Here is a 24,195-nt window from a genome sequence, read left to right as displayed (position 1 = left end):
GGATTCAAGTCGAAACCTGCAAATGGGGAAGAAAAGAGGAGTGATATGATTATGCTTCTCAGCAACCGGGGACTCGAAATGTACGGTTCCTTCCGTCTCGTTCCCACGCGACGGGCGCGCCCTCGCGCGCCCGGGGTCCGGAGCCCACTCGCCCGGCGCAGAACGTACAGAAAAGTGGGATTATGGAAATTGGTGTGAATTGCGTAGAAAAGTGAAGGACAGCGTGTACCTTACAACTTCGTATTTTATTGTCTCCCTGGAAGTTCATACTTAGTCCATGGCAAATTCTAGAATGTGACCCACTCACGGTCAGTGAAAAGTTCTGCTGCCCACCCGACTTGTGAGCGCGGAGACCCTGCCGGGTCTCCACCGCACAATGGGCACATTCACGGGCGCAGTGCGTCACGGGCCGCCCCACGTTTCGAATCAGCTTAATCCGGCACCAACTTCCCCCGGAATACTGGTAGTGATGTGTGGAAGTGTACGGACCAGACCTGGTCCTGTAGCATCTCTCCATCCGTGTCGCAGATGCTGTGGCGCTTCATTCCGGGGTGGATGATGCAGCTGCATCGGACGGGTTAAGGACCCACGTGTGACCCCTCCTTCCCCGGAGACCCCTTCAGGGAGGCCCCTGGGAGGGACTCCGCGTCCCGCCCTCGTAAGGGGTGCCCGGCTGCCGGGCCGCACCGAGGTTACCCCAGGGGTCCATGGGCGACCCCAGGCCGCCTTCGTCGTACCCCTGCAAGAACCCAACTCAGTTACAAGGTAGCGCCCGGCCCCGCGCTTCCTGCTCCGGCCATTTTCGGCCCCCAAAACCTGAGTTCGATCCGATTCAGCGCCCCCCCCCCCACCTCCTCCTCTGAACTCGCGGATTGAGAAATGGGCAGCAGGGGGGACGTGTCTCCGGATTAAATCGTTCCTATTTCTGTATCCTGGCGTGCGGCCTTGGGCCCGGGGCGCCGCTGGGGGAGGCGGGGCGGGGGCGGGGCGGGGGCGGGGGGATTTACCTGCCCGCCCCGGGGGCGGGGGCGGTGGCCGCTTGTTGCTGGGCTGCCAGGGGGCGGGCTGTGGGCGGGGCGGGCAGGGCAGCGAGGTGGGGGAGGGCCCGGCCCGCGCCCCCGCCCCCCGGCGCCCGCCCCCCGCCCCCGTCATGTGGAGCGGACGTCACTCGCCTGCACTGTAACCCAAGAAGTGAAAGAGACGGGGACCCACGGCCCAACTTCGCACCGTAACAAAGGCGGGGGTCCGTGCGGGCCGGAGAGGGACGAGGTGGGGAGGGAGCGGGCTGGGGGTGAGGGGGCCAAGGAGGTGGGGCAGCCGGGCGGGGAGTGGGGGGAACCGGGACGGGGTGGGGGGGGCGGTTCTGCGCAGGGCGGGGGACGGGGGTCTCTGCTGGGCCAGACGGTCGGGGTCTCCGCGGGTGGGGCGGGTAGTGAGGTCTGGCTGGGGTCGGGGGGGGGGTCTCCGCGGGGCTGGGGTGGGGGGGGGCCTTGCAGGGGCCGAGGTCTGCGTGGGGCCGGGGCCGGGAGTGGGCGGGGGGGGGGGTGTCTGGCCCGGTCCGGGGTGTCTCCGCGCGGGCGGGGGGCGGGGGTCTGCGCGGCGGCGCGGGCCGCGCTCCGGGGGCCAAGGCGAGGCTGAGGCCGAGGCCAGGTAATTGGTTTCTATTTTAAACTTCACTTTGTTCTGGCGGAGGTGGGGCGGTGGGAAAGGCGTGGCCCCCGAGGACGATTACATAAGCATTCACACCTGATTCGGTCCCGGCCAGGGCTCCGCGCGCGGCTGCGGGTGGGCGGCGCGGGGGCACCGGCCGCGGTCCCCGCGAAGGGCTGCCGCGCGTGGGTGTGGCGCCCTGCCTGCGTGGCCTCTTCCCGTCCGGGCGGCGAGCAGCCCGCGTAGACGCGGGGGCCTGTTCCTGGAAGCCCAGATGTGCCCGAGGGCGTGGGGCCGGCCTGCCGGCGGGGTCCTCTGCGTAACAAAGGGCAGGGGCTTCGGGACCCGACTGCAAGTCACAAAAGGAACTTTGGACCGTGGTCTTAATTAAACATGCGGGAGGGGGGGAGGCATTTCCCTCGTGAACCTGCCATTAAGTCTGCAATCCTGGTTAAAGATGATTTAAAAACTGGTGGCCCTCCATCCTGTGGCTGTGTAATAAAATGCCGTTAAAGTACTGACCCCAGTGGAAGCGAGGCTGGATCTTCCCCCAGCAGGATCCTCTCCAGATTATTTTTTAAGCCGCCCTATTAATATGATTGGAGTATTTTGGTTTAGGAATGTAAGAGCTACTTTAAGGAACCAGGCATGCATGCTATTTGATAGGAAACTTTCTGCTGCCGCGTAAAAAAGCTCACTTTATCATTTGTTTGTGCCTCCTTCATTTTCTCTTACATTCTTTGATTGTGGCGTCAAAATAGCTGTGCTATTTATGTTTACACAGACCCGCTAGAATTAAATATACCACATGCCTCTGCTCTGCATGATTCCGAGCTTCCTTCTCCTGGTAAAATTGGGGAGCGAGTTTGAGCGAGCTGGCCTGGAGCCTGGGGCTGGCAGCGGGTTACCGGAGGAGGACATCTTTAGTTTCACTAGGCCTTGCAAGAAGGGGCCCTGAGCAAGCCTGGAGGAGTTAGAATTAATTCTGATGGCATTAGAATTTTCACGTGCCGAGATACAAGCATATCAGTCTAGTATTTTTCTTAGTTCTTTAGTAGGACTTTGTTTTCTTAAATTAGCTAATTTGAATATGCTGAAACAGAGCGCATTAACATTCTTAAAAAAAAAAAAAAAATCCCAAGGGATGTGTAATAAAACTAACCCAGAGCAGTGGCACTGCCCCTCTCGAAACAAAGCAGCCCGTTGGTAGGTACAGGGTTCAGCAGTGGAGAGCGAGAGGGGTGTTGCTTATTTTTATTTCTGAAAGCTTTTGTTAAGAATCATCTTCCGAACTGGCTTGGTGTGCTGCAGAACGCACCAGATCAAGAACGTGTAACTATGGGTTGTGTAACTGATATTAGTCGCTGAGGAGTATACTTTACATCATTGGTGTTAATCCCACCGTTATTTGTAAACAACCTTTAAAGTTGACTGGCTAATGTAGAGATTGAAGTTTTCCTGGGACTTTGACGTCCTGCGTGTCTAACTTTGTAAGGTGATGTCTGTCCCAGAGGCCATCGTGGAGGGAAGAGAATGAGAGAGGTTTTTGAAAGCTGGTCCATGCTAAACAGCGTGTTGTTTCCATTACCATAAATTGAACTTTACCTTCCTTGCTCCTGTGTGGGTAACGTCTGAGTGTTCATAGGTGGAGCGTTTGATGTGAAAGTTGTTGCGCCACAGTTACGTGAGAAAGCAAAGAGACTTCGTTAGAGACTGCTTCAGAACGCGGTATACTGTAACAGATGGTTTTCAGTCTTACCAAATAGGGAAAAGGGCTAATGTGACCTAGGAAGTTAAGTAGAATTTAGTCCTGGATTGTTCTTGAAACAGCAGCGCTCCGTTTAATGGGTGGTTGTGGATTTTTATGCGTTCATTTTCCAGGATACGTATGGGTCTTACTTGTAATCTGCCAGAAGGAATCTTTTAAACAGGCTCTTTGTGGGAGTGGCTGTAAGTCTGACTGAAGGTTGTGTGTAGAGTTTCAAGTGCATTATACCTTAATGTGGTAGGGATAGGAAACTAGAGTACGAGCTGGTTACTTTCACCGGGAAGGAGCTTGTCCAAAGGCGTGCACTTTCCTCTGACACCGTGCTTGTTTTAAATGCTTGAGACGTTACGCTATTTTGGGTTTTGTTCCATTTTCAACCTTGGAGAACAGGGCGAGTGTTAACTGTATAATTAAAAGTGGTATTTTGTCTGTAACTAGATCGCTACCTGAATAAAGCATCAGGATTAAAGGTATAGGAAACAAGACTTTTTCGTCGGTGTCTGAAGACCATATTTAGCTGGAGACATCCGAACTTTCTCAAGGGCACAGATTAAAGCAGAAGTAAGAGAAATAATGGAGGGAAGCAAAAGAAAGTTACATTTATTTGATTACATATCTGCATTATAAATATTTGAACGTAGAAGTAACATTCCTTCTTCAAAAGCAGACATCTTACTTGCTGTAAATGTTTATACGTTTTAGTGCTTGGATAGAGCCGTTCTGTTCTGTCATAATCAAGCAGTTTTTTCAGAAATGCATCTCTCAGCTGCCCCTCCCCTCCCCCTCAAAAGTTCCAGGGGCTGTGGGAAAAGTTGAATTAGCTCGCATGTTACCGACTGTAGCCCAGAGAAAGCTGGGGGCCTGGCAGCACACGTGCAGAGCTGAGGGTGTGCTGTCCGACACTCACACTCCTGCCTTGTACTTGAACCCACTGCTGAACTAGCATCCAGCACTTAGACCTTCTGTGGATTGCTTACCACTTGGCACCTTTGACCCTTGTTTCCGGAATTAGTCATGTCTTCACATGACGAGTAACTGGGTTACTGTCTTGGGCTCCCAGACTGTTACTCTGTTGATAGGAAACTACATGTCTTTGGGTTTGCATTTTTCAGGTGACTTGGAGAGTCAGGAGGTGGGCGGCTCTGAGGTCTGATGAGGTGCTGGTTGGACTACGTCTCCAAGTATGTTATGGAGATGGGTAGCAGGATGGAGCTTCTGGAAGGCAGGTGTAAATGTAGACTGCAGATAGGTATCCATGGGCTGCCACTCAGTTTGCCCAGGAATTAGGGTAGCAGCAATTATCCGACTCGTGATGTGTGTTTGGCTTGGTGCTAACTGGAGGCATGAGCTAACTGACTGGTGTGACCGTGACCCTCTTCTCCCTCCTGTCCTGTCCTCCCTCCGGGGCTGTCTGGCCGTTGGCCAACGGCCAACAGTGTGTTGGCAGCAGCCTGTTAAGGGTCTGAATGTGTCTCCGGGAGAGTGACAGCGGTTTTCAGATTCAAGCCTTCGCCTTGGTTCTCACCAGTACCAGAAACATGTGAGTTTGGGGTGGGAGAGGTAGGACATTTCTCGTTGATGGAGGGGCGACCTCTGCCCCCGAGTGGGTTGAGAACTCCCCAACCTTTCTTACCAGAGTAGAGAGCCTGAGTCATGGGGGGAGGGGCATCCTCTCTATCCTTGGACTCTGGCCGTGACTGTCTTACAGTTTTCAGGAGTATTAGTGAATTTCAGGAAATTGGTGAAACCCATTTTAAGGAAGGAAGCACATCAAATGTTTATTTGTGAAGAATTTATTGATAAAATTAACCTTATGGGAAGAATAAAGAAAAACTTCCACTATGAATTTAAAATGTCTCCTCCAGGGCTTTAAAATGCATGTTTATTTTAGAATTAATTTTCTTTGAAAGAGGACTGTTTTAGGGGTTATGACTTTAATAGCCATGGGCGTTGCTTGTGTTTGAAATTTATACTGCCCACTAAGGTATATTAAGGATATCTTAGATGGACTGGTAAAAATTAGCAGTTGCAACTAATGCCCTTGCATCTTGCTACACGGGATTGGAACAGCTGAAGCTTTTCTTTCCAAAGCTAGAGCTGGCTGTCATATTTATGTCCAGAATGAGATGTTTTCCAGCAGCGTCCATTCGAATTGTCAAGAAGTGTAATTTTGTGGCTCTCAGCCTTCCTTAAAAGTAGTTCTCCAAAAAGATCTGGCATTTATTCTTCATTTCCAGCGGTAGTGAAAATTACAAAGCAGGAGTAATTAGAAATGTGACTATTTTGAGAATGTCACCATGTAAATATATATAAAGTAATGAACAAACCACCACACAGGAGACTAGAAAAAAATAAATCATTTAGAAACGACATTGGGTTTAGATACATGTTACTGTTTATTTCAAATAGGAGTTCATTCTGGTAGATTTTCTGTGTGTGTGTGTGTGTGTATTTGGTCAGGAATTTAATCAAGTTGTTTTGTTCTTGAAATTTCAGGGATAGGGATTCTGTGTGGTTGTGAAGTTCGGACAGTTTCTGAGTGGAGTGCTGAACGCAGGTTGAGGTATTAATGTATTTTGTTTTCAAGACAAAATTCATCTGGTGTGTTATTCCTTGAAAAGCAGGTAGTCTGGTCTCTTGCAGATCTGGCGCCCCGGGGAATTGCTGATGTCAGCTCGGCCTTTGGATACAGCTGTCCTGTTATTTTCTTGCTCATTTAAGGGATGGTGAGTGGAGGCTAACATGTGGTGTTAGCTTTCGGGACATAGTTAAAGAGAGACTCTTAAAAATTGGGGTTCTGTGTTAAAACTCTGTAGTTTTTTTTCCCCCCAAATGGCTAAGAATTAAAATAGAATTTTCAACATTAGTTAGTAACACTTGGAAAACCCTGTCTTCAGCTCTCCCCGTAGTAAAGTAAAGGATATTTGTTTAGGAATTTTTCCCTTTGTTTTCCAGAAAAGGGCAACATGTGTCGGTCTTTGCCATATGGCACTATTTAACCTGTATTGCCTGAGCTGACTTGGCACTGTGTTAGGCATTGATTTATTTCGGCATTCGAGAATGTTCTTTGAAATTTAGTACAGGGAAGGATGCATCGAAAACGGTGTGGACCGGCAGCTCGTGGCTTTATTAGCTTCTTGTTCGACTGATGTTTAAGGGGAGGAAAGCAAGTGTCACTTGTTTCTTTCCTGCAATAATTTTTGTAGGAAATAGTTTGATATTAAATGTTGGCTGTGTTAATTCAGGGAAATACAGAGCCCCTTGGGAGTAGTTAAAACTTGTATCGGTTGCAGATAGGCTGAGGGTTGATGTGGGGAGAGGGACACTCACTCTTTCGTTCCTGATTATTCCAGTGATTTAGGCGAGACCTAAAGAAATGTGTGTTTCTTCTTTTCCCCTTAGAGACTTGGTTATTTTTTTTTTTTCCTAAGGGATGGTGGCATCAGCGAACAGATGGACGATCCTGTTTTCATAGTTTAAACTTTTGTGGCGCTGCTCTGGAATTTTCTGGAGGCAGCCTGGTGATGCTTTCACTTCGTGATTTGTTTTGTTTACACACACTGCTCTTGGCTTTTTGGGTAGTCTTAGGTTTTTCACGCACCAGAGCGGGTTGTGATGCGACATCTCCGGAGTCGGGCGCGCCCCCGAAGATCGTGCCTCCGTGTTGAACATCTTGTTCGGCTCTGGTGTGGCCACCGGACCTACTGTGTCTCCAGGTGCCTCTCTCGTTGAATCTGTCTCATTAGCCTTAATCATACCGTTCTTCCTGTTTTCAGGGAAGAAGTAAACACATTTACCCTCCTTCGTGCGTGTGCCGTCAGAGCAGGGCGTTTGCGGACAGAAAGGTGGGCCTGGGTGTCGCCTCCCGGCGTTTCCGCGACGTGAACGAGCGCCACAGTCAGTGCTGCATAATTTATATTGACGTTATCAGTGACACGGAGAGAACGTTTTTATGCAAGTTTGAGAAAATATCATCATTCACACTGATAATCATGTTCCCACCAGATTTAGATTCATCACGCCAGAGCTTTTCATGTCTTTAGCGTGACCATTAGCATAATGACGATAATTTGTCCCTTTGAGTAACGCCGGGCGTAATTTACATTAGTGTTACTGTGACGAGTGCAGCACGGCCCAGGTGTTCAAGTGGCCTCCCGATTTCAAAAATGGCTTTTTACTTTTTAAAAGTGAGAGGCGGGGGGTGGGGGGGTGGGGGGGGATGGTCTTGTTCCTAAAGCCAACTTAAAAAACATGACCGGTACTAAATAAGTGAATTCCTGGCGTAAAAGTACTTGCCATAGCAACGTAAACTTGGGGACAATTCTGTAGAGTCATGGGATTAGTGGTTTAGTGGTAGGATTAAAATTGGCCTCAGTAAATTACCCTGGTGACAGAAAAGCAGAATCTGTTAATGGTTTTACAGGAAGATTGGCCCCTCAGTTGTGCTGCAGATTGATGAGAGATTACGGGCTGCTTACATTCTGAACTTTGGAAAGGAAGGTTAATTTTTCTAATAGCTATGCATTTGTAAGCATCGGCAGGAATCGGTTCAAGAAGGGAGTTGGTGCCGTTAGAATCTGGGATTTTACGTGCCCGTGGGAGCGGATTTACAGGCCGCGTTTGTTGTTTGGCTACAAACCGGCAGCCGTTGACGTAGGTTTTCCAACTGTCCGTGGAGACGCTAGACCAGACTGGAGAGTGCGTTAGGTCTGCTGGGCCCCAGAGGCACCTTTTAGACGTTCTCAGGATGGCAGTTTACTAACCTGCCCCTTCGTGGCTGGGGCACAGCGAAATGTGGCTCCTTACTGCAGAGTGTGGTTCTCCTGTCGGTTCGGAGTGGGCCATCGATGCTGTAGAATGACCATGCAGGAAAACGGGCACTTTCCTAACTCTTTACCTTTCTTCGTAAGTTCACGTTATTTCTGTGTGCACTTGCTGGAGAAGGCTCGTAGCGAGAGTTGCAGATGTGTTAACAGCCCCCGAGAAACCTAAACGTGGCTTTGGGTGAACCTCGACATTTTCCAGCAACCGAAAGGCAGAAGGACTTAGTGATGCGGCCAAGGCCACAGCGATGGAGCAGAGCTCCAGGGGGTTCCTGGGTTCCCGGTTCCCAATACCTGCTAGATGCACACGGCGAGGGGAGGCGAGAGTCCCCTTCCCAGATGAGCTTGGCGAGAGCCCATCTGGCAGTGCTGCGTGTTGAGGACTGCACTTGCTGTGGCGTGCTGCCCCGTTTCCCTGTCACCTTCTGATGCCCAGCTCTAGCTCCAGAGAGAAGAAAAAAACGCTGACCCCATGTTTGCATCTCTCCATGGGAATATCGTGTTCGTGTGGGAACCGGACGGGTCGTCCCATGCCAAGGTCCCTGTAGCATCGCAGGGCCCAGGCGAGGAGGGAAGCCCAGATCGCCAAAGACCCAGCAGCTGTTTGCACAGATTTCCAGCTCAGCACGGCGCCGGGATGTTGATTTTCTTGGGAAACCCGACGATGGCACCAATACTAACATCCCATTTTACAAGACAGTAACCTCAGAGAGCAAACGACCAGCATGGGTAGAAAGACCTGAAAGAAAAAGAAAAAAAAAAAAGCCACCAAACTGTCAGGGGAAGGGATCAGAGAAGACAGGTGATGGTTGTGATAGACCGCCAGGTTCTCGTGGGCTGTCCTGTCCTAATCTGCCGCAGAGGGTGGGGTGCAAGAGTGTCGGTGGCCAGTGGGCATCTGCGTGGTGGGTGCTCTGAGGGATGGGGCAGAGGACCGCAGATGTCCAGAAGGGGAGCCGTTAGCTGGAACAGGGTAGGGAGCCGTGGGCACCTTTCTTTCAGCGTATCCTTGCTGCGTGTGGACAACACGGTGACCACGGGCGAGGAAGTTGGGCGCAGGCAGGCCCAATCCAGCGAGTCTCCGATGGCAGTTCAGACGTGAGGCCACACACAGCAGCCCACTGCGCTGGCTGGTTGGTGGCTGGCCCGCTCCCGGTGCGTGCATGGACTCTGGCAGACCTCCACCCTCTCCGCCTGCCTTGGTAAAATTGTGGAGCTGGGCCGGGACCCAGGGAATTTTGCTTCTTGGTGCACGAGCTGTGTAGAAAGCCCGCCTACCTCCTTTGCATTCTCCAGGTGAGCAAACAGGGCTGACCTTGTTTTGGCTTAAGAATCGGTAAGTTAAGACCCAAATTTAGAATTGGTTTTCCTTTTCTGAAGAAGAGAGGACTGAATACGTGTTCGTTATTTACCAAAAAGTATATCCTAGGTAGTTTTCTGCTTTTCTAGAAATTAAAAAAAAATTTTTTTTGTATTACCACCAGCATAAACTTAGAATTGCAGAGATTTTTTTCATCGGTGTTACAGTTTATGGACATCATCCTGTACGCCCTTGGGTGAGAATTTTTGCAGGCTTCTTTGAGTATCTGGTAATTGAAATCTTGTTATTTGTGTGTGGGTAGTGAGTTTCCTGGTTTATACCCATCGCCTTCCATAACAAGATGAGATACACCTGACATCACACATTAACTATATAGTGACACACTGGGGCGCCTGAGTGGCTCAGTTGATTGAGCGTCTGACTCTTGATTTCAGCTCAAATCACTGTCCTGAGATCGAGCCCTGCATCGGGCTCTACGCCCAGTGTGGAGCCTGCTTGAGATTCTCTCTGTCTCTGCCCCTCTCCCCTTCTCTCTCTCTCAAGAACAAAACGAATATATATATATATACACACACACACACACATACGTATACACACATATGTATATACACATATACATACACACACGTATATATACACACACATATATGTATATATACAGACACATATATGTACACACACGTATATATACACGTGTATATATATACACGCACACACATATACATATACACATATATGTATATACATATATACATACACACACGTATATATACACACACATATATGTATATATACAGACACATATATATGTACACACACATATATATACACGTGTATATATACATACACACACACACACACATAGGGAAACATTAATAAAAATCAAGAACAAGGAAATGATAGACCTCTACGAGGAGAAAATAAGATTACATATCCAGATCACAATGGTCCTTCTTCCAGTGGGTATACTAGAACCAAAAATATGGAATCGGAGCTTTCTGGTGACTCAAACGAGGAGTGAAGCCTGCCGCTTCTATGTTGAATTGAAGGCCAGGACAAGACTCACCAGTTCTTGGGTGAAAGGAAAGCCTTTTTTAGTGCTAACACTAGAGGATTTTAAAAAATTTTTTCAATATATGAAATGTATTGTCAAATTGGTTTCCATACAACACCCAGTGCTCATCCTGACAGGTGCCCTCCTCAATACCCATCACCCACCCTCCCCTCCCTCCCACCCCCCCATCAACCCTCAGTTTGTTCTCAGTTTTTAAGAGTCTCTTATGCTTTGGCTCTCTCCCACTCTAACCTCTTTTTTTTTTTCCCTTCCCCTCCCCCATGGGTTTCTGTTAAGTTTCTCAGGATCCACATAAGAGTGAAAACATATGGTATCTGTCTTTCTCTGTATGGCTTATTTCACTTAGCATCACACTCTCCAGTTCCATCCACATTGCTACAAAGGACCATATTTCGTTCTTTCTCATTGCCATGTAGTACTCCATTGTGTATATAAACCACAATTTCTTTATCCATTCATCAGTTGATGGACATTTAGGCTCTTTCCATAATTTGGCTATTGTGGAGAGTGCTGCTATAAACATTGGGGTACAAGTGCCCCTGTGCATCAGTACTCCTGTATCCCTTGGGTCAATTCCTAGCAGTGCCATTGCTGGGTCATAGGGTAGGTCTATTTTTAATTTTCTGAGGAACCTCCACAGTGTTTTCCAGAGTGGCTGCATCACTAGAGGAAACTTTTGACGTCGAGTCTGCTGTCTGCGTTTTTTTCATATAGAGCACGTGTTCAGTGGCACTCTTATGGCCAATGCGTAGTGACCTTGGAAAGGTTGTTGTTGAAGCGACTGTGGTACGGAGGACCAGCCGCGTAGTAACAAAGTGTGAAACACCGAGAACGCGTTTTTGGATCATCGTGAAAATAGGACCCAAGTTCCTGAGCATTGCGGTTTCCCGTTATATTAGAAGTTTAATTTTTATTACTGATGTTTTATTATAGACTTGAATCAAATTTGGTGAATGTCTGAATAAGCAGCCCCCCAAATCAGTAGCTCCTAGGTGCTCTGTGAAGGCTCATTCGATCATACACCCACGGGGAGCAAGGCACTGACCCACATTCTTTATGGGTACTGTATTCATAACACTTAGGAGCTAGGGGGTCCCTTTAGCCCCCCGTTCTCCCAGGAGCGTGTTGAGACCCACACGGTTAGGTAACTTTGTCAAAGCCCTGTGGCTGGACTGTCTCAGGAGGCCATGTTTTGGGCAGTCACCTTGAATATGACCTTCCTCATGCTTGTGAAGCTTGTGGAATTTGTCTGAATCTTGGTCTGAGCCTTCTGGAATTGTATCACTTTAGAGATCGCATCATGGGGGCCAGTCCCCCCGCCTTTGGTTCCCTCACCTCCTAGACGGCTGGGGTTACCCGAAGACCACCGCAGAGGAGCTGGGAGCCAATGCCTAGGGGGCCATGAATGGGGACCAGCTGCCCGAACCTTTGGGGACTCAGAACAGGGCAGAATCAGTACGTGGTCGTGTCTGCTCTGCTTTGAGTAATCCGTCAAGAAGGAGAAATTTGGAGGGTGGTCTGAGGGTTTGGAGCAGGGAAGCTCCTGCATCAGTGTCGGGTGGTTCCAGCCCCGCCCTTCCGAGCTTCAGAGACTCGGGGGTCTGTAGTCACAAGAGTCCCGGGGCGGGGGCCGGCAGACTTTTTCTGTAAAGGGCCAGATATTAAATATTTTGGGCTTTGTGGGCCAGCCCTCCTCTGTCACAGCTGCTGTGCCTTGTAGAGCAGAAACAGCCGTAGACAGTAAGTCAGCAAATACAGAAGCTTTATTTATGGACACTGAAACTTGAAATTCATATGATTTTATGTGTCACAAAATGTTCTTCTGTTTTTTTCCCCCAACCACTGAACAGTGTAAAACACATGCTAAGCTCAGAAGCCATACAAAACCAGGTGGGGGGGCCCCGGACTTGGCCCACGGGCTGCGGTTTTGGCTGACCCGGCTAGGGTAGTGCTGCCTGATAGATATAATGCCTCTGTGATTTTAGGTTTGCTAGTAACCCCACGAAAAGGGTTAAAGGAATGGTTAAAATAATCCTCATTATGTCTTATTTAACCCAGTCTGTACGAAGTGTTACTTGAATGTGTAAACGACACACAAATTACTACTGAGATATCTTTTGTTCTTTGTTTTTACACTAAGTCTTTGAAACCTGGCATGTATTGACCACTCCCAGCTCCCCCCCCCCCCCCCCCCCCCCCCCCCCCGTCTGGCTACCATACAGGATGGTGTAGCGGTCGGGGGTTGAGATGAAACGCCCCACCCTAAACCAAGGCTGGCCTCCGAGGTGAGTCAGAAATCTTCACTCCGAAAGTTCAGCTGGTTTTCGACAAGGACACGAAGGGAGGACGCTTTGGAAATCTCTCGCTTGAACCCTAGCAGTTTAATTAAAGGCAGAAAGGTTCTTTGTCTGGGGGGGGGGCGGGGGGGGGGGCGCTGGGTGCTGAGGGGTTCGTCCCTGGGGAGGCAGCACGGTTGGCCAGGAGGCTGGGACCTGACCCCGCAGAGGGTCCCTCTGTCAGTCCCTGGTACTTGACCACGCATGCTCTTGGAACAGAGGCCTCCTGGGGGTCTCCCTGCCTCAGCCCCCCACTCGGATCTGTTAGTTCTGGCGTCACAGTGGCCTAGAAAGGAGCTTCGGTGTGGTGCGACGTAGCTGCGACTCCAGCATCCAGGACGTGTGGCCGGTTTCGGAGCCTGTGTATGCCTTTACTCCTTCATCTGTGTAATGGGACGAGGGCCAGCTCAGGGGGCTGCGCAGCGCACGGCAGCTTTGACACAAAGGGAGCTGGAACCCTTTGCAACTAAGCAGCTGCAAAGCAGACTAGCAGATAAAGAGGCTACTCACCCTGAGACTTTCAGAAGACACGGAACATCGTGATGGTTTGAGTTCATTTTCTGTCTCGTCTCGTGGTGGTTTTACATCCAGCCTATAAGCTGTACGAACTATTTGGTTATTCCTACTTTTTGTATGTTAAAAAAAAAATCATCTTTTTTTTAATTTTAGAGAAGAGATGAGAATTGTCTTAATTAAGTAGATGTTATTCGTAGCGCGCAGTAAGATTTAAACCCGTTTTATCACAGTTTGCCACGTTTTACTTCTGTTAACCTCACAATCTAAAAATCGAATTTACAAAATGTGGAATCTGTTCACGGCTTGGGCTGAAGACGTGTCTGGCGTGAAAACCCCAGGCGGGCCTAATTCATTATTTTGTAACTCATTGCTTGTGAGGGTAGAACATCACCAAAATGTGGTTTCTGTGGAGGGACAGAATATTTTACTCACATGATGGTTCTGCAGACCCTCCTAAGCGTCGTTCCGGGAGGAGCCCGGGCCGACCTCCCTTCTCCCAGGGCCGCGACCCAGTCGGAGCTGAGCGCCGTCAGCTTGCGAAAGTGCTTACGTCGTGGTTTTCACCTCGGAGAGCCTCGCGGAAAGGCAACTCTCTTTTTCTTTGGAATGGATCTGGAACAAATGTATTTGATTTAAGTGAATAGGTCATTTAAATATACTAATATTAAGAAAAAAATTTTTTTAAGGTTTATTCATTTTGAGACAGAGCACAGGGGAGGGGCAGAGAGAGAGGGAGACTCAGGACCTGAGGCAGGCTCCTTGGACGCGGGGCCCGAACCCACGAACCGTGAGATCATGACCGGAGCCGTAGTTGGCCGGTGAACCAGCTGAACCACCCAGGTGCCCCAATATGCTAACATTAATAATAAAAATGAGTATTTTCCCCTAAAAGGGTAACAAGAATGGTTCGGAAAAGCTGTTTCTCGGATGGAGGAACAGAGTCCTTGACTCAGAGCAAACCAGTCTCCTTTAAGAGGATGCTTCTGTTTAAGGAGATGCGGGCAAGAAGCTGTATGATGGGTTTTCGGTCCATCATTCCAACAGAATTTTTTACGATTCGTATATCATTCCCGCGCTGGTAGGAACTCTGGTGAGTGCACGCAGGAATATAAAAGGGTCCAGCCCTCAGGGACTTTACAACAGGCCATTCCGTGAGGGTTTGCCGAGTGTTCCTGGGGGTGGCGGGGTGGGGGGTGGGGAGGCAGGGGGCTTGCAAGTATGAAGCCACAGGAGGATCGCGTTGCGTTGGTATATTTATTATGTGTCGCATGTCGGCACACAATCGTGCCTTGTTTGGAGGAGACCGAGCTGAGCCGGCGTTTATCCCCGGGTGTCCTAACATGGCTGCGCGGTCTGCTTATTCAGTTTCGTCACATTGTCAAGGTGAGGCCTGGTGGAATTGCTCCGTCATCCTGGGGCTGGTCCTGCTCTTTGTGGCTTACCTCTTATTCCCGCCGGTAAATCCAGACCCTCGGGACAGCACGTTTATTATTTTGACTGAGGGTCAAGTTCCATTTCTCGTTCCATCCATTACAGCGATGCCTTTGCGAGTTCAGTGTTGTGGAAACACACCCGGATTTTGTTTACTGCCTTGCGTGTGCATAGCGGTATCAGTGTTAAGAAAACTTAATACTTAAAAAAAAAAAAAAAAAGATTGACTCAGCATTCAGGTGGGAATAGCCAAGTCCCAAGTCTGCGTTGTTCAGCTGGGATAACAAGTGCCATTTGTCTTTTTCTCTGTTGCAGTGGCTCAGCAGAAGAGGGCCTCGGGCGTGTGCAAATTTAGGCAAAAGGGTATGTCTGCCTAAAGGAGCGATGTGAGCCTTCGGTGTGAGGATCGCCATTTGCTGGTGTGCGGACCTAAAATTCTTTTAAGAGGTTTTCAGATCCGCCTGCGACTCAGTCAGTTGGGTTTTATAAGTGGGGCCTTATCTTAAAAACGATTAAAGCCTCCATAGCTGGTCAGCCCCTCTTGGTCATGCGTCTGGGGGGCTCAAGGGCCTGGGCAGTTTCTACCCAGACATGTGAAATTTCTGGGTGTTCACTTGCCTTAGGATCGGCTGGTCAGATGGGACTTGAGTCTCGCAGTAGCGTTCTGATTAAAACACCCCTTTCTCAGATGAACCGTGACTGGTTTGGTGGGGGGGTGCCTCTCATGAGGCAGAGAACTGTAGACTTCCATGGGATCACTGAGGGCACGGCTTCTTTTCTATTCATTTGGAAGTGGCTTTGTTTAATTGAGTTGAAGAAGCCTGAGATTGGAGCTAAGGATACGGGGTCCATCCTCTCAGTGGTCGGGAGCTGTAGGGGCTGAGAGCAGGCGCGGTGCCTTCCAGTAACCCTGCGGTGTGTCGATTCCGGTTCTGTTGGAGAAATCCCTTTGCTGGCGGTTCCCTGATCTAAATGTCATTATTCCATGGAATTAATATGAAGCTACACATTTTAATTATTGAACCAGAATTCCATAGTGGTGACTGGAACGCCATGTCTTACGCTATTTCTCTTGCCTTAGGGGATAAAGAGAAGCGCTTTGTTTTTTAAGATATATACAGACACTTTCAAAAATAAGTTATGTGGAAGTCCACCAAGAGGGGGGCGGGGGTGGGCGGCGTAGAACTCCCAGTGGCTTCTCAAGAACGTAGTTGAGCAGTTTAGTTGGAGCCAAACACTGGGGGTAGTTTTCTCCTTGCCCAAATTAAACGATTTCTTTGAAGATAATTATACAAAATGCAGAGTTTGGAGACGACGGAGTTTTCATCTTTTTTTTTTTTTTTTTTTTTTTTTTTTTGCCTTCAGGATATTTACAACTTAAAGAGGAAATTGTGTTTTGGGAAAAAAAGAGTATCTTAGACATTTCACAGCACGGATGTCATTTAATTGTACGCCAGCTACTATTTATCGAGCGGCTTCTATGTGCCCATCACTGCCTTCGGGGTTGAAATACATTAGCTTAATAAATGTATTAGGAGTTTTAATGCATAAACTTTAATTTAAAACATGAAAGTAGGACCATGTTATGAGTTTCTCTGCAAGTGATTTTTTTAGTAGAACCTCACAACTTCTTTTCAAGGCCCGTGTAGAGAGCAGATCTTTGCACACGTGGTACTGATTTCCAAGTGCCCAGTGCCCGGTGTGGCCCAGTTCAGACCATCAGACTGGGCTGTGAGCAGCCAGTAGGGGCAGCCGGCACCCGCCTGTTGGAAGTCCGCCTGGGCGAGCTGCCTCTCCTTATCCTGGACCATATCTCCCTGGTTGATGGACATTTGCGATGCTGCCGTCTTCCCTAGGGCGCAGCAAACCTCTCTGATACACAGTTTCTTGTACTTGTGGGAACATCTCTCTCAGGTGAGTTCCCTGGGGTGGAGTTTTGGCCAAGAAGGGGCATTTCGTTTTTCATTTTGTTTTTTTTTTTAAAGTAAGCTCTCTACCCAACATGGGGCTTGAACTCACCGCCCTGAGATCAAGAGTCGCACGCTCTACCGACAGAGCCAGCCAGGCGTCCCAAGAAGGAGCATTTCAATTGATAGATATTGCCAGATTTCTCAACAAAGATCTGAAAATGCCATCTTACGCCCGTTGGCAGCGGTCAGTGGGAGTGATGACTTTCTCTTGGTCAGGTCTGATGTTATCAGGCTTTGAAGTCTCGGCCAACCTGATAGGGTAAATATCTCATTGTGTTAAAAAAAAAATTAAGTTTGTCGAGCATTTCTTTAATGTTTACTGATCATTTTACTTCTCTTGCGAATCACCTGCTCATTTCCTGGGTCAGTTTTCCTGCCCAGTTATTCACACTTTGTTGCTTTATTAGGACAGTAGCCTTGTGCTTTGTGCGAAGTGTCTTTTTGTTTATCTCTTTTATGTCTTACGCTCTATGTGAACTCCTTTTGTTCCAGAAGCATTGAAATAGCTTGTGTCTGAGTTTCTCCAAAGACGTGTGAATTTGACTGATGTTTTTGTGTTTGAGTCGGTGGAGGATGATAACGGATCTTTTGATTTCTTACGTGATTTTGGTCTGGTTACTTTTTCTGTCGATTCCTGAGTAAATGTTGAACGTTTATATTTTACTAGAAAATCAGTCATTTCTTTCATCCATATGATCAAGCGTATTCACTCAGACTTTTGAAAAACGTTGCATGACTTTAGTTTTCGTTCTTTTGTTGGTCATTACACTGAATTTGCCCCAAATCCTGCCTTTTTTTTTTTAAAGTAGGCCGGCTAGTCATTTAACTCCTTCACTGATGTTAACAAAGGGAGTTATTGATTTCATTTTTCAGTTTTACTGTTTTTTTTTCTCATTTATTGGTACTTTTAAAAATTCAAGCTTAAAAGGTTTCTCTGTTACTTAAAAAAATTTTTTTTAAATGTTTATTTATTTTTGAGAGAGAGAGAGAGAGCAAGGGAGGGGCAGAGAGAGAGGGAGACACAGAATCTGAAGCAGGTTCCAGGCTCTGAGCTGTCAGCACAGAGGCTGACGCTGGGCTCGAACTCACGGACCACGACATCATGACCTGAGCCAAAGTTGGACGCTTAACCTACTGAGCCACCCAGGTGCCCCCTGTTACTTTTTGAATTGAGCGTTTCATGTATATGTATATATTTTCTTTATTTTTAATGACCGTGGCTAAACTTTGAGCTTTCTTTGTGTCCCATGGATTTTGACACAGCATTTTCCCGAAAGGTTCCCGGTTTAAGGTCCGATTCCGCCTGCCGTGGGAGTTGTTCCGGAGACTTTAAAATTTTGCAAGTGGCTGAACTTTTCTTAGTTTTGTTTTTGCTTTTACTTGTTACCGTTTGGTGTCATCGCACGGTCTCACTATGGAGCTCGTGTGCTCTGTGCTCCTGGTTGATGAGCCGTTAGGGCCCTTCTTCCTGCTTCCTACGGACCCAGTTTGGCAAAGTGGTGAGCGTGCAGGTTGATCCTATGGCTCCGATGTGCCTTTTTTTCCATTTCAAACTGTTATTTTTGCCTTTTTGATCCAGGTTTGAGAGAGTTTCGTCATTTCTCCCACATCTGTTTTTCTCTCTGTTGGTCTTTTCATGCATTCACTGGGATGTTTGTTTGTATATTTTATTCTGTGTTATTTGACTTAAAGGTTTTCGGACAATTACCTTCCTTGTGATCTTTTTTTTTTTTTTTATCCTTAATAAATACGACTTTTGTGCAGTTTAATGCCTTTTAAAACTGAACGAGGGGTGCCTGGGTGGCTCAGTCGTTTGAGCGGCCGACTTTGGCTCAGGTCACAATCTCGCGGTTTGTGAGTTCAAGTCCCGCATCGAGCTCTGTGCCGACAGCTCGGAGCCTGGAGCCCGCTTTGCAATCTGTGTCTCCCTCTCTCTCTGCCCCTCCCCTGCTCGCACTCTGTCTCTCTCAAATAGAAATAAACATAAAAAAAAATTTTAAATGGAATTAAACGTGTAATACTATTTTTATTCTCCCTGTTGCTTTTGTTTGCATTTTTTTTCTGGCGTATCTTGTCTACATGTCGAACTTCTGTATATTTCTTAATGTTCGGTGTCTTTTGTGGAGAGCAGAGAATTGGATTTCGTTTTTCATCCGGTCATGGAGTCTTCCTTAATAAATTTGTTCCATTTATACTTTTGCTCTAACAGATGTCTTCTCTCGTCATTTTTACAGAAGCTTTTAGCTTCTTCGTGCTTTGCTCCCTTTTTGCATTATTTTCTGTTTATTGACATATGGATTATGTTTTGTCGTCTTTGGTTCTCGAGGTCAGGAGGAAGCCTGTAGAAAGTCCAATGTTCTTCGTTATGCTGGTGGTTATACTTATGACTTTTGCCTAAACCTGTGTTTCTCAATTTATCAAGTTCTGTAACCGTGTAATTTGACTTCCTCTTTGGGAAAGATGAAGAAATTGGTTACTTCTGTTACCTTCCTCCCCTCTCTCCACCCCTTTCCCTCTCCCCCGTGTCGCTGTTGCAATTGCTTTTTTGGATGTTGTTTTAGTCTACTGTTGTTCCTTTATGATCTTTACGTGATATTTTATTTCAAGAAATGTAAGAATTACATGTTTATTTTCTGTGTAGATCACAGTTATTTAGACTTGATTTTTTTTTCCCATTTAGTTTATTTATTTTGAGAGAGAGAGCGTGCGGGGAAGGGGCAGACAGACAGAGAGAGAAAAGAGAATCCCCAGCAAGCTCTGTGCTGTCAGCATAGAGCGTGTCCTGGGTCTCGATCCCATAAACCGTGTGATCATGACCTGAGCCGAAGTCGGATGCTCAACCGATTGAGCCACCCAGGCGCCCCCAGACTCGATTCTGTTTATACTTCTGTGCTTATTGAGTGTAGTGATAATTGCCCGACTGTTTTCATTTTTACTTTTTCTGCTTCTGAGTTTTTTGAATCCTCTTTTATTTGGCCCGCTTGCCTTTCCAAGTAGAGTGTGACGGATGCGCTGGTGAGGACACTAGGGTGCAGGCAAGGGTGCTGGACGAGGATCAAGTCCAGGAGAAGTCTGGTATTCCTGGAGCCTTGTGTAGTGCACGTGTGTGCACGCGCGTCTCTGTGCGTGTGTAAGCACGTGTGTACGTGTGTGTGCATGTGTGTAAGCACATGTGAGGGACGGCAGCTGGCGGAGGGGTGAAGTTTGAGAGGTCGTCGTGGGCAAACAGTCACGACTCTGGATCATCTGGAAGATTCCGCCTTTGGCCAAGAGGCAGTGGGACGTTCTGCCGGCTGTCACTGGGGCGGGGTGTGTTCTGCGTGACCCTCGGGCCTGCCGCAGGGGGCTCCCCAGCGGGGAGACCGAAGAAGGAGGAGGGTGTTCAGGGCAGATGACGCAGGGAGGGTGGTGCTTGGGGGCCCGTGGGGCGGCCGTGACGCTGGGGGAGGGGTCCCGCTGGAAGCCGAAGTCCTGGCCAGTTGTCAGTGCGGTCCGGGCCAGATGTGTGGGGGTGGGGGACGCCGGGTGGACCCCGGGGCTCCGCCTGGGGCTGCAGGGGCGGCGGTGCCCTCGCCGGGTAGGTGTCCGGTGGGAGGAGGCCCCGGCCAAGCTGCGGGCCGTGTAGGTGGCGAGCGCGGGGCCGGGAGCCGCTGGGCCCGGCCGAGGCTGTGCCCGGAAAGGGTCGCGGTCCCGCTTCCAAAGCGCGGCAGCGCTGACGGCTGCCCCATTGGGATCTCAGGGGAGCCCCGGTAGCCTTGGGGGGCTCCTGTCACGCTCCCGTGTGACGTGGTGAGGCCACCGAGCGGTTCCGTGCAGAGCTCAGAGGCCAGCGACGCCTGGCCTGCGCCCCCACCGCGCTGGCCGTCCAGCCGGGAAGCCTTCCAGTCTGCCCTCAACCAGGCGCTCACTGCCCTGCGGGACCGGTGAGGGCCACGGGTCACATGACCAGCCCGAGGCCACGCCTCCAGGGGCGGGCACAGGAGCGAGGCCCAGGGACAGGCCGCACTGGGGGGTTGCTGCCTGTCTTGCTAGGTGCCAGAGGCGGTCCTTGTGAGGTCCCCAACTAGTGACAGAGGACTCCTTCCTTCTGAGTTCAGGCGGTTGAGGGTTTGGTGAATGTAATAGTATCTGAACTGGACGTCACGTTGTGCAGACTGCTAGGTTTTTCTTTAATAAGAGTTGTTTTAAAAAAAAATTTTTTTTAATGTTTATTTTTGAGAGAGAGAGAGAGAGAGAGAGAGAGAGAGCGCACCGGGGGGAGGGGCAGAGAGAGAGGGAGACACAGAATCCGAAGCGGGCTCCGGGCTCCGGGCTCTGAGCTGTCAGCACAGAGCCGGACGTGGGGCTCGATCTCACACGCCACGAGATCATGACCTGAGCCGAAGTTGGATAAATAACCGACTGGGTCCCCAAGGCGCCCCAATAAGAGTTTTGAATAATACTTTTTTTCTATTTCTTATTTCTTTTATCCAGTAGGTTGGTGAGGAATAATGTAAATCATTATCTTTGATGTGGGTAGGATACAGCATGGGAAAGGTGTCTTTTAATTTATCCACTTACAGAGATACTTTTAAAAAAGAAAACCGGGAAAAGTAAGGAAAATAGAACAGATTTCCAAAATCTGGTTTATGGAGCTGTATGGAAACATTTTCAAGGGCAGGATTGGCCTTGCAGTGCGTAGGATTTATAGAAAATCAGAGGCAAGAAGTTCTTAATGTGAACTAAGTCAGAACTTGAGTGCTTTTGGCCAAGGGTGGTTGTAAAATATTTGTAGCACAAAATGAAATGGATTTAAGATTCTCAGAATAAACCAGAGAGCACAGAATGGGATTCATATGGAATTTCCAGTCAGGAAGAGGTGGGACATTCCAAAGCTGATTTATATAAAAGGGCTCCTTGGATCCAAACGCCACAGTGTCCGTTAAACGCCGCATCGAAAGCAACTCGAACTTGGAATTTCTCAAGCAGTGAGTGCGAAAAGAGCCTCTGTGGTCAAAGCACATTTACGTGTGCTCGAGATACGTCCTTGGTGGCACTCTTCCTTATGCGTGTGGATTAGAATTGCATCCTGGAAGTTTTGTTGTGTGCCCAGCTCAGTTAAAAGAGGAGGGGCAGAGAACGCAAAGGCTCTTCTCGAAGTGGTTGGCACAGAGAACGTGGGGTGTGACAGGGCGGTGTGCAAACAGACCGTTCCAAATCTGGCGCATGAAAACTGGCTTCCTTGTCGAGGGGAAAAAAATTGTTTAAACAGTTTCTGGATTCTAGTGATGACCTCGGACACCTAGACGTCGCACCCTCATTTGTGATAATATCGTTTCAAGATGAACATAGCTCATGTAATTTTAACAACAGATTAGATACCTATAAATGTGTGTTACGATTTTTTTCTAGGACTATAATATTAAAACTTTGTAAGTGACCTTAACCATTTAAAATCTCTTTTTAGTTTTATTTTGCATTTATTGTTGTGGTTAAATTATATGTAATGCAAAAGTGGGCATTTTAATGAATATTATTATTATTTTTAATATTTATTCCTTTTTTAAGAGACAGAGACAGTGTGAGCAGGGAAAGGACAGAGAGAGAGGGAGACACTGAATCCGAGGCAGGCTCCAGGCTCCGAGCCGCGTGGGGCTCGAACTCACGAACCGTGAGATCATGAACGCTTAACCGACTGAGCCACCCAGGCGCCCTGATGATTATTAAGTGTACGATCCAATGCCTGTATAGGTTTTTTATAGTTAATGAGTATTCGTTGAGAGCAACTTAAGGCGACTGTGTCTGGTTTTCTGAGGACAGTGTGACTTAACCTGTCAGATTCCCAGAGCTTTCGAATGGAAGAAGGTAAAAATAGAAAGTGAAGTCTCTGTGCCCTCCCACCATGAAATTATATTTTTAAAAATATTAAGGTTTCTGGTCAGAGGACTAACATTACCACGATCCCTTTTATCTAAAGAGTGAATGTCCTTTCTTGGCCCAACCCGGTAATTTTATTTAATTTCTTCTTGCATTGAAAGAAAGCACTTTTACCCCAAATGCAGTAGTGGAAACTATTACTAGATTTTTGGTTATTTCAATGTAGAAGGGAAAATGTGTAACCTAAAATCATGAGTACTTTCTTGTGACTGTCCCCTGTGTACAATACATACATTCATAGGTCTTTACTAACACTTATTTTTAAGGAGCCCTCTAAATATAAAGATGTGATGAGTGTAGCTTTCTTAGTAATATAAAAAAACAGGGCAGCAGATCCTTAATAATAATAAGTTTGGGTGTAATTTGGGGCTGGTGACTTCACTGCTCCGCACGGTTTCCTAATTTTACGTGTTGCCGGGAGAAGGCAGAGAGACTTTCTTCCCGTTGAGGACACCCAAATTTGACTATGCCAGTTATTTATATGCGGGCGTCCGGGGCCGCACATGCGGAAGCACGGTAGCCTCATTAAAAAAATACACACACAGCTATTCGGGAATGAACTTTAAATGTTTTAAACGCGTTGTGGGAAGTAGGAGGCTCGAGGACCCTCCAGCCCGGATGTTCTCTTTGGACGCTTCTGCTCAGTCTTTCCCTTGGCGGGGGGTGCAGGGTCTCTCATGGCTGGAGAGACGCAGAAGTACACAGTCCGTGTGCCCAAGATGGTTCTTTGAATTTTTTTTTTTTTTTTTTTAGTTTATTTATTTTGAGAGAGAGAGAGAGAGTGTGTGTGAGCAGGGGAGGGGCAGAGAGAGAGGGAGAGAGAGAATCCCAGGCATCTGACAGCGCAGAGCCTGATGCAGGGCTTGACATCATGACCTGAGCGGAAGCAAGTCTGATGCTTCGCCGACAGAGCCCCGCAGGTGTCCCCCAGGACGGTTCTTTGAGAACCAAGCCGTAGAAGCAGCAGGGGAGGGCGGACCCACGTTTCCATTTCTTCGCCTCGAGTGAAGGTTTCTGTGACATCAGCAGTTAGCGTGGCGGCTTTTCTTACTAAGTGACCGTGGGCCTGCCCCACGTCACCCACAGCGAAGGCCTTTGCCAACCTTAATTTCGGTGTCTTTGATTTCAGATGCATGAAACACATGTCTGTGAAAGTGGGGAGACAGCTTCCCGGTTTCTCGGCCTTCGTGCTCCCTGACCCATCAGGGTGTGCTCCAGCCTCCTGGCCCTCGCGTCCCGGGGTCCCCGGACGCCTCTGCCTCCTTGTGGGTGGACGGGTGCATGTGGGACGGGCCACCCACCTTCTGTGTGGGCCCCAAAGGGTCTGCCTGCGATCGGCCGGTCACCACTGTCCCCAAGCAGAAGCCGGGGATGTGCTGCGTGTCCTTC

At 48.4% G+C, this 24,195-nt stretch overlaps 1 protein-coding gene across 4 annotated transcripts in view; it reads left to right on the top strand.

Annotated features, from left to right (window-relative positions):
* Window positions 1–24,195, top strand: part of ZNF516 (zinc finger protein 516) — a 124,719-nt gene that overhangs the window by 2,592 nt on the left and 97,932 nt on the right. For 3 of the 4 annotated variants that reach the window (XM_043559101.1, XM_043559102.1, XM_043559099.1), the window contains exon 1: window positions 1,136–1,243. The exons of the other annotated variant lie outside the window; for it this stretch is intronic. The gene's annotated coding sequence lies outside the window, so the exon portion shown is untranslated. Of the gene's footprint in view, window positions 1–1,135; window positions 1,244–24,195 lie in introns of those variants that run through there. 4 annotated transcript variants of the gene reach the window in all.

This window comes from Prionailurus bengalensis, chromosome D3 (genome assembly GCF_016509475.1).
Source record: "Prionailurus bengalensis isolate Pbe53 chromosome D3, Fcat_Pben_1.1_paternal_pri, whole genome shotgun sequence".
Classification (NCBI taxonomy): domain Eukaryota; kingdom Metazoa; phylum Chordata; class Mammalia; order Carnivora; family Felidae; genus Prionailurus; species Prionailurus bengalensis.
The sequence above is the reverse complement of the archived record's forward strand: the minus strand, read 5'-3'. Positions and strand labels throughout refer to the sequence as shown.